Source organism: Crinia signifera, chromosome 2 (genome assembly GCF_055691185.1).
Source record: "Crinia signifera chromosome 2, ASM5569118v1, whole genome shotgun sequence".
In the NCBI taxonomy this organism is placed as follows: Eukaryota; Metazoa; Chordata; class Amphibia; order Anura; family Myobatrachidae; genus Crinia; species Crinia signifera.
This window is the reverse complement of record NC_139218.1, coordinates 283,598,172-283,604,624: the sequence shown is the minus strand read 5'-3', so window position 1 is coordinate 283,604,624 and position 6,453 is coordinate 283,598,172. Positions and strand designations below refer to the sequence as shown.

Here is a 6,453-nt window from a genome sequence, read left to right as displayed (position 1 = left end):
CTGAGGTCTATTTGTGTTTTCTGTCACTTTATGCTCATAATTTGCTTGAAGAACAAAAGAGAATATTCTGTGACTTGCTGACAATCCAGGAGTGGCACCCCTTACTGTAAACTGTGTTTTACCATGCTCCTAGTTTAGGTAGTCTGGCAGATATGGAGATTGGTCCTTATTCTGGTTTATTCCTAAAGGCAAATTTCTTCTCAAATAGACAAAACCCAAAACCATGTGCACTGCAGGGGGCAGATGTAACATGTGCAGAGAAAGTTACAGTTGGGTTTAGTATTTTGTTTCTGTGCAGGGAAAATACTGACTGCTTTATTTTAACACTGCAATACAGATCTCACTTTGAAGTAAAACCCCACCCAAATCTAATTCTCTCTTAAGGAAGTCCATTTATTTATATATGCAAAGTCTATCTAATTTATTCATTTCGCACGCAACTAATAATTGAATGTCCAGATTTATAATCAATGAATATTATTTATAAGTGTAACCAGATGAAACTGTATCATGGATAATAAATATAACAATACAGGTATTATACATAATAACGATTATTGCTCCAGCATCCTTAAATAAAGCTACCCTCAGTGATAAATATATATGAATGTGTATATATATATATATAAATGTGAATATAATGCTGTAAGGGGGAGAAAGGGGCGTGTATGTGAGGCAGCGGCCATCTTAGCTAGAACACATGTTAGTCTGCCACATGGCATTCCGCCATCTTAGATTCCACTACATAGCACACAAAGGAAACCTTAGCAAAAGACTATTAACTTCCGCCTGGCAATCACACATAAACTGACTGTACGTTCATAATTTCTATTCACAACATTTACTCCAAATTAACCTCTAACCTGCATCATGCGATACTCACAATCCTGACTATAACTTGCACATCCATCAAACACATTAAATAAAGCTATACACTTCTTCATGTATCATTAATCTACCATGTACTTCTGTACAGAACACTTAAATAGCATTATACAATCTAAGGACTAATCATACCCTGATCACATCACATGCCATTACCCACACAATCCGAGCATCACATGCTAACAACATTTGTTTCATATAAGTTGGTTTTCTCTGCTGGTTTGTCTAGATATTCTCACTGGATATCACACATAGTATTAACACTCTCCAATAGAAACAACTCAGGGCTAATCCATTCTGGGACGCAGACACACACACTTCAATACAAAGAATCCAGACAATATATTACAGAACTCCATTACAACCACACTAAGACACACATGGGCCAGTCCAAAACTCCAATGTTAACCATTTACCTGCACAAAGGACACACTGCAGGCCGGGCCTGAGCGCATGTCTACAATTCTTATTCTAGGCCTCATTCTGCTTACATAGTAATAGCATCCACCATGCTCAAATCAGTATAATCACTACAGCTTATCCTTACAAATACCAATCTATATAATCTACCGACTGCTGCTATATGTAGCTATTGTGAACCACAATACAATCCATGATGATAGCACGTGGCTGAGCACATGGCACACAGCCGATAGGCCGTCCACATGTAAACGTACACAGCTATCTCTACTAATTTAAGCATATCCTTGCTCATAAATCATAACAGCTACACATACCCATATATATCAGATTCCAATCCTCACTTTATCTCTAACAGTCACGTTTCACATACCTTCCAATCATTTGACCTTATGTAGACTTGCCAAGAGAGGTAGAGAGGAAAAGAAAACTCTGGGTGGGGGCACCCTTAAGTCACTGTTGTTATGGTTTGTAATACAATTAAAATTAATTATTTATTAGATATGTTCTAAAATAAAGTTCCTTAATTAAGTATACCCTATGTGTGAGGGGCGCTGCAAAAATATATGTGTTAATTGAGTGGGGGCAGGTTTTGCCGCTAGGGGGGAAGGAGACGACCGGTTTTCAAGGGTTTGGTTGTTTGATCCTCATTTATCCTATAATTTCACCATGGTATTGGTATAGGTTTTAAGGATTGTAATCATTGGACCATTTTCTTAAAAAACCGGTGGTCATCTGTCAGGCAGGGTGAGCTGTAATATTGTAGGTACACACAGGGGGGCGGTATACTGCTACAGTTAATGGTATAATTAGCATAAATTGCATAAGCAGTAGGTGGACGGAAGTAACAGGTCCCAAATGAGACCAAGTGGGTGATATAGAGGGAAGCCACTGGACTAAGCCAGCGGTTACCTGGCGACCTGACCCGCCTGCGATAGAGGACTGGCGTCAGGTCTGCTGCCGTCTTGCTGTAGCGGTGTTCCTGTGTGAGCTCCTGCCCGGCCGGTCACGTGAGTGCACCACGTGATCGGGATCCCTTCTCTGACGTACGTTTCGCGGTGCGCTTGGTCACAGGGGGGTGTGTGGAGCTGTCTATGGTGCGTGTATTCATTTATTTGATACGCAACCAATGAGATGTTTATGTGCTTAATGGGCATATACGTGAACCAATGGAAAGTAAGCCTGCTTAGGTGCCGTGAGCCAATGAGGGGCCTGTATTGGCTTAGAGCCTACGTATTTGCACCAATGATATTGCGGGGGCTTGTGTACTGCAGCCAATGGATTGGTTAGTTAGGTTGTATCGGACTTCTAGCGTGCTGGGTAAATATGATTGTTTACTATAGTACGCTTATTGTTTTGGTACGCTATTGATTAGCCAGTGCCTGCTAGTCGTCCCTCTGATTATGCTTATGATGCTTATGATGCCTATCATGGCTGCAGAAAAGCTCCGTATCTGGAGCAGTGGTGCGCTAAAGGCTTTTATTATTGTTTCTATATATCATGACAGGATGTCTTATGGGACTCCTATTACTGGTATACATTGATTGTAGCCTGCTAGGTACCATGGTCCCTATTGGGGTGCTCCTATCCGTGATAGTACATAGTATATTGATATCGGCAGATCACTAGAACGTGAGGAAATGGTTCTCATGGTTGCTTACGTAATAAAGCATTTTAAAGACAGTCCATAATCATACTGAAAGTATTTCATGGGTAAAAATTTATAAACTGTTAAAAGGTTGAAAAAACGGGTAAACGAGATAGGAAAAAAGGGGGGGATTTGCATATAAAAAGGGGGGTCTATACTTGTAAGGAAAGGAGGATCGAATTGATGTATACATAATTCTACACACATGGTGATCCTGATCATATTCAATGTAGGGAGGATCATTTGGGGATATATGGGTATAATTGTTAAAATGTCTCTGGACCAGGATCCTGTTTATTTTTATATATCTCTGTCTTTCTTTGTATATATACATACATGTATATTTTGCTCAGGATCAGGTCTTTTCGTAGGTGAGGAGAGGACTCCGTATGTTGACATTTTAGTTGGCAGGCATGCATGGTTGGTACAATATTATGCCTGGAATTGTCTGTCCTATGTACGGAGGAATGCTTGCTCAAAGATTTTCCTCTTAGGGGTTGCATATTAGATGGATACTATGGGGTATAATCGTTCTGAGCCGCTGGTGAAGAGTGCATATTACTATGGTGATGACTGTGCATAGGGTGATGGGGAAAGGGGGGGAGGGATTAGTGAGTAGTTTTATCTGGTGAGATAATATAAATGAGAGGACACCATGTATTAGCTATAAATATCTTTATTAGGGTGAATATTGTGAGCCAGGTGACCATTGTTGTGTTTTACGACACCTGGTGTTCATAGGAGGTCTCCCTTCCTATTACTTACCAGGCCCAATGCTGCTTAGCTTCCAAGTTCGGTCGAGTTTGGGCGATCCAGCATAGGTTTGGTCGTAATATTCAGCTGATTCCGGCATGTTCAGTGACTCCATGTGAGTGTACCAATAGGGTGATGACTAAAGGTGTCATCACGGTGAGTGAAAAATTATAAGTTTAAAAATACAGTGAGAAATAATGATTAAGGAGTGACATGACATACTGGGGTCATAGGTGGGGATTGGTGAGTGAGCCATAGAGATCTACAGGAATGCACCAAAGTTTATGTTTTCATTCATCCCAGTTGGATTTAGTGAGTTCAGTTTGAATATCCATTCGCTCTCCTTTCTGAGGAGAGTGTTGGTAAGATCCCCGCCACGGATTCCAAGTGAGATTTTTTCTAATCCCATAACTTTGAGGCCTCTCCAATCATCGTTATGTTTGATGTTGAAGTGGCGGGCGACTGTTGTTAACTTCTTCATTTTTATTTTGTCGGTGTTGGCGTTACGAATTGATCCAAGGTGTTCCAGTATCCTTTGTTTTAGGGGTCTTCTCATTTGACCTTCTCAGACCTTCTACACTCCATACCTGAACCATACTCTCATGAATAAGCTCTAACCATTATCAATATTCCGAGCCATGCCTGATACACAGTAATATAAACATTTGGTACTTATTCCTCAATCATGTCCTGGCGAGTTCAGTCCCATCGCTCCTTTCGTCTGCTGCTACAAACACACACTGAACCATTTGATTCTCTCTTGCTTTCAAGAGAACTCTCGGGGGAGGGGAGAATCTATTCATTCACCTGGTATCACTCCCCTTTGTTTACAGTATCCTGTGACTGGCTTAGCTGGTTTTTCTGTGACTATTCTACTGTGAACTTATAATTTGTTTAACATGTGAGTGCGACATGATATGGAATTCTAATAACTATCATCTGACAGCTAGTGTAATTACGCTCATTTAGAGACCAAGCATGACATATATGGGATAAAAGATTATTTATCCCTGACTATTATTAATGTTATGGGCATGGTTATAATTATAATTATGGAAATTATATGATGGGAAAAATTAGGCATTGACAGTCGTCCATTTGACAGTATATAAAACTGTCACATTAATAATGCATAATTTCCGCATTAATTTTCATAATTCATAAAATTTCAATATTTTTCATAAAAATTATTTTTCATTGATAAAAAAAAAAGATTTTTAAAGGGTGGAACTTATGTGTATATGTATAAAGAAGGGGATGTATCATTTTTGCGCAATGGCTTAATCCGAGATTAATAATAAATGGGGGAGTGCATTTACTTAACGCCGGCATGTCCAGACCATGACCTCACAATAGTTGTAGGGCCACAGCCCAGACACACACCGCTGAATGATACATTTGGGGAGTGTATGTGTAGTCTATGTGGGTGTAGTGTTCCTGCATAGGTGTTGTGTTACCTACCGCAGGGTGTACAGGGTTGAACAACCTTCATATGTCCTACAAAGGATGCTGGGAAAACATTGATGAACAATCATAACGAACAAATTTGACAGAGTATTATAAAGATTTCCTGAAAGAGTGGAGAACAGTCATTTCTCCTTGGGCAGTAGGGGATTAAAAACCTGAATAGGGTCCCAGGACAAAAACCTTCTACGCCTTTTGGGTCATTCCTAGTGTCTCTTGACATTAAAACTAAGGGCTAAAAAGTCTCTAGTGGGTTTTCTGCTCATCACGACGTGGGGTCGTCTAGGGGTCATCATTCTCTTGGTCGGCTTGTGTATTTCGTCGGCTCTTGGGGCTTTCTAGCTGGGTTCCTGTCTAGTCATCTGTCGGTATCCAAGTCGTCATCTCGAGGACCATCATCTGTCTACGGTTGAGCTCATCTCTACTTCTCCATTGCATCTGTAGGAAAAAGAAGTATCAATATTTTTGCATTTCTACCTATTTTCCCTACCATTCTTGGCTTCTTGTATTCCATCCGATCCACTTGTAGACTTCCGATAGTTCTGTCGTCGACTTGTTTCCCTGCAGAGACATAAACAGAAAGAACTTCCCAAGCGTTAAAAATATCCCGCCTCCCACATCTGCGAAGCTTCTACACTCTAGAGTGCTACAGTTTAACCCTCGCCTTACTGTCTTTTGACACTAGGTGGCGCTCTAATTTATTTAAGGGTATTTCTACCCTGTACTACCAAACTTCTTTCAATTTAACCTCTATATCACTCCATATATTACAAATACAGTTTTCTGAGCCAGATAATCTGTGTTCTTCTTCGGAAAAATGTGACTAGAGGAAATCTGAGATATTCAGAATATTCAATCTCTCATTTTCCTCTTCTCTGTCTAATCACTAGGGACTATCAGTTACTTGACATCTGGACCTAACACTATCAATATCTTGAGATTTTTAAATCTCTTTTAAAAACACTGTGTCTAGGGGATGAAACTTTTTCAATGTTAGGTCCATACGCTCTCCATGCAATTAGGAGCAATAGGGGTTTCCAAATTCAATGTGTCACATTTGACCGGGTCAATTCACAGCTCTTTCTGGCTTAGCTAAACAACAAACAGAAAAACAAATCTTTAGACACCTTACACGACATATGTCTGATTCTCCGAACCATTCAAAACAAACAATGACAATCAAACAAACAAAAGAGAGTACGTATAAACTAACTTCCATTTCTCCTTACCTGATTCCTAAGAACCTGGACTGACAATTACATCACATACAAGTCACCACTAGG

At 40.0% G+C, this 6,453-nt stretch overlaps 1 pseudogene; it reads right to left on the bottom strand.

Moving 5' to 3' along the window:
* Positions 1–3,669: 3,669 nt before the first annotated feature.
* LOC146060921 (5S ribosomal RNA) lies at positions 3,670–3,788 on the bottom strand (annotated as a pseudogene).
* Between the last annotated feature and the right edge of the window lie 2,665 nt (positions 3,789–6,453).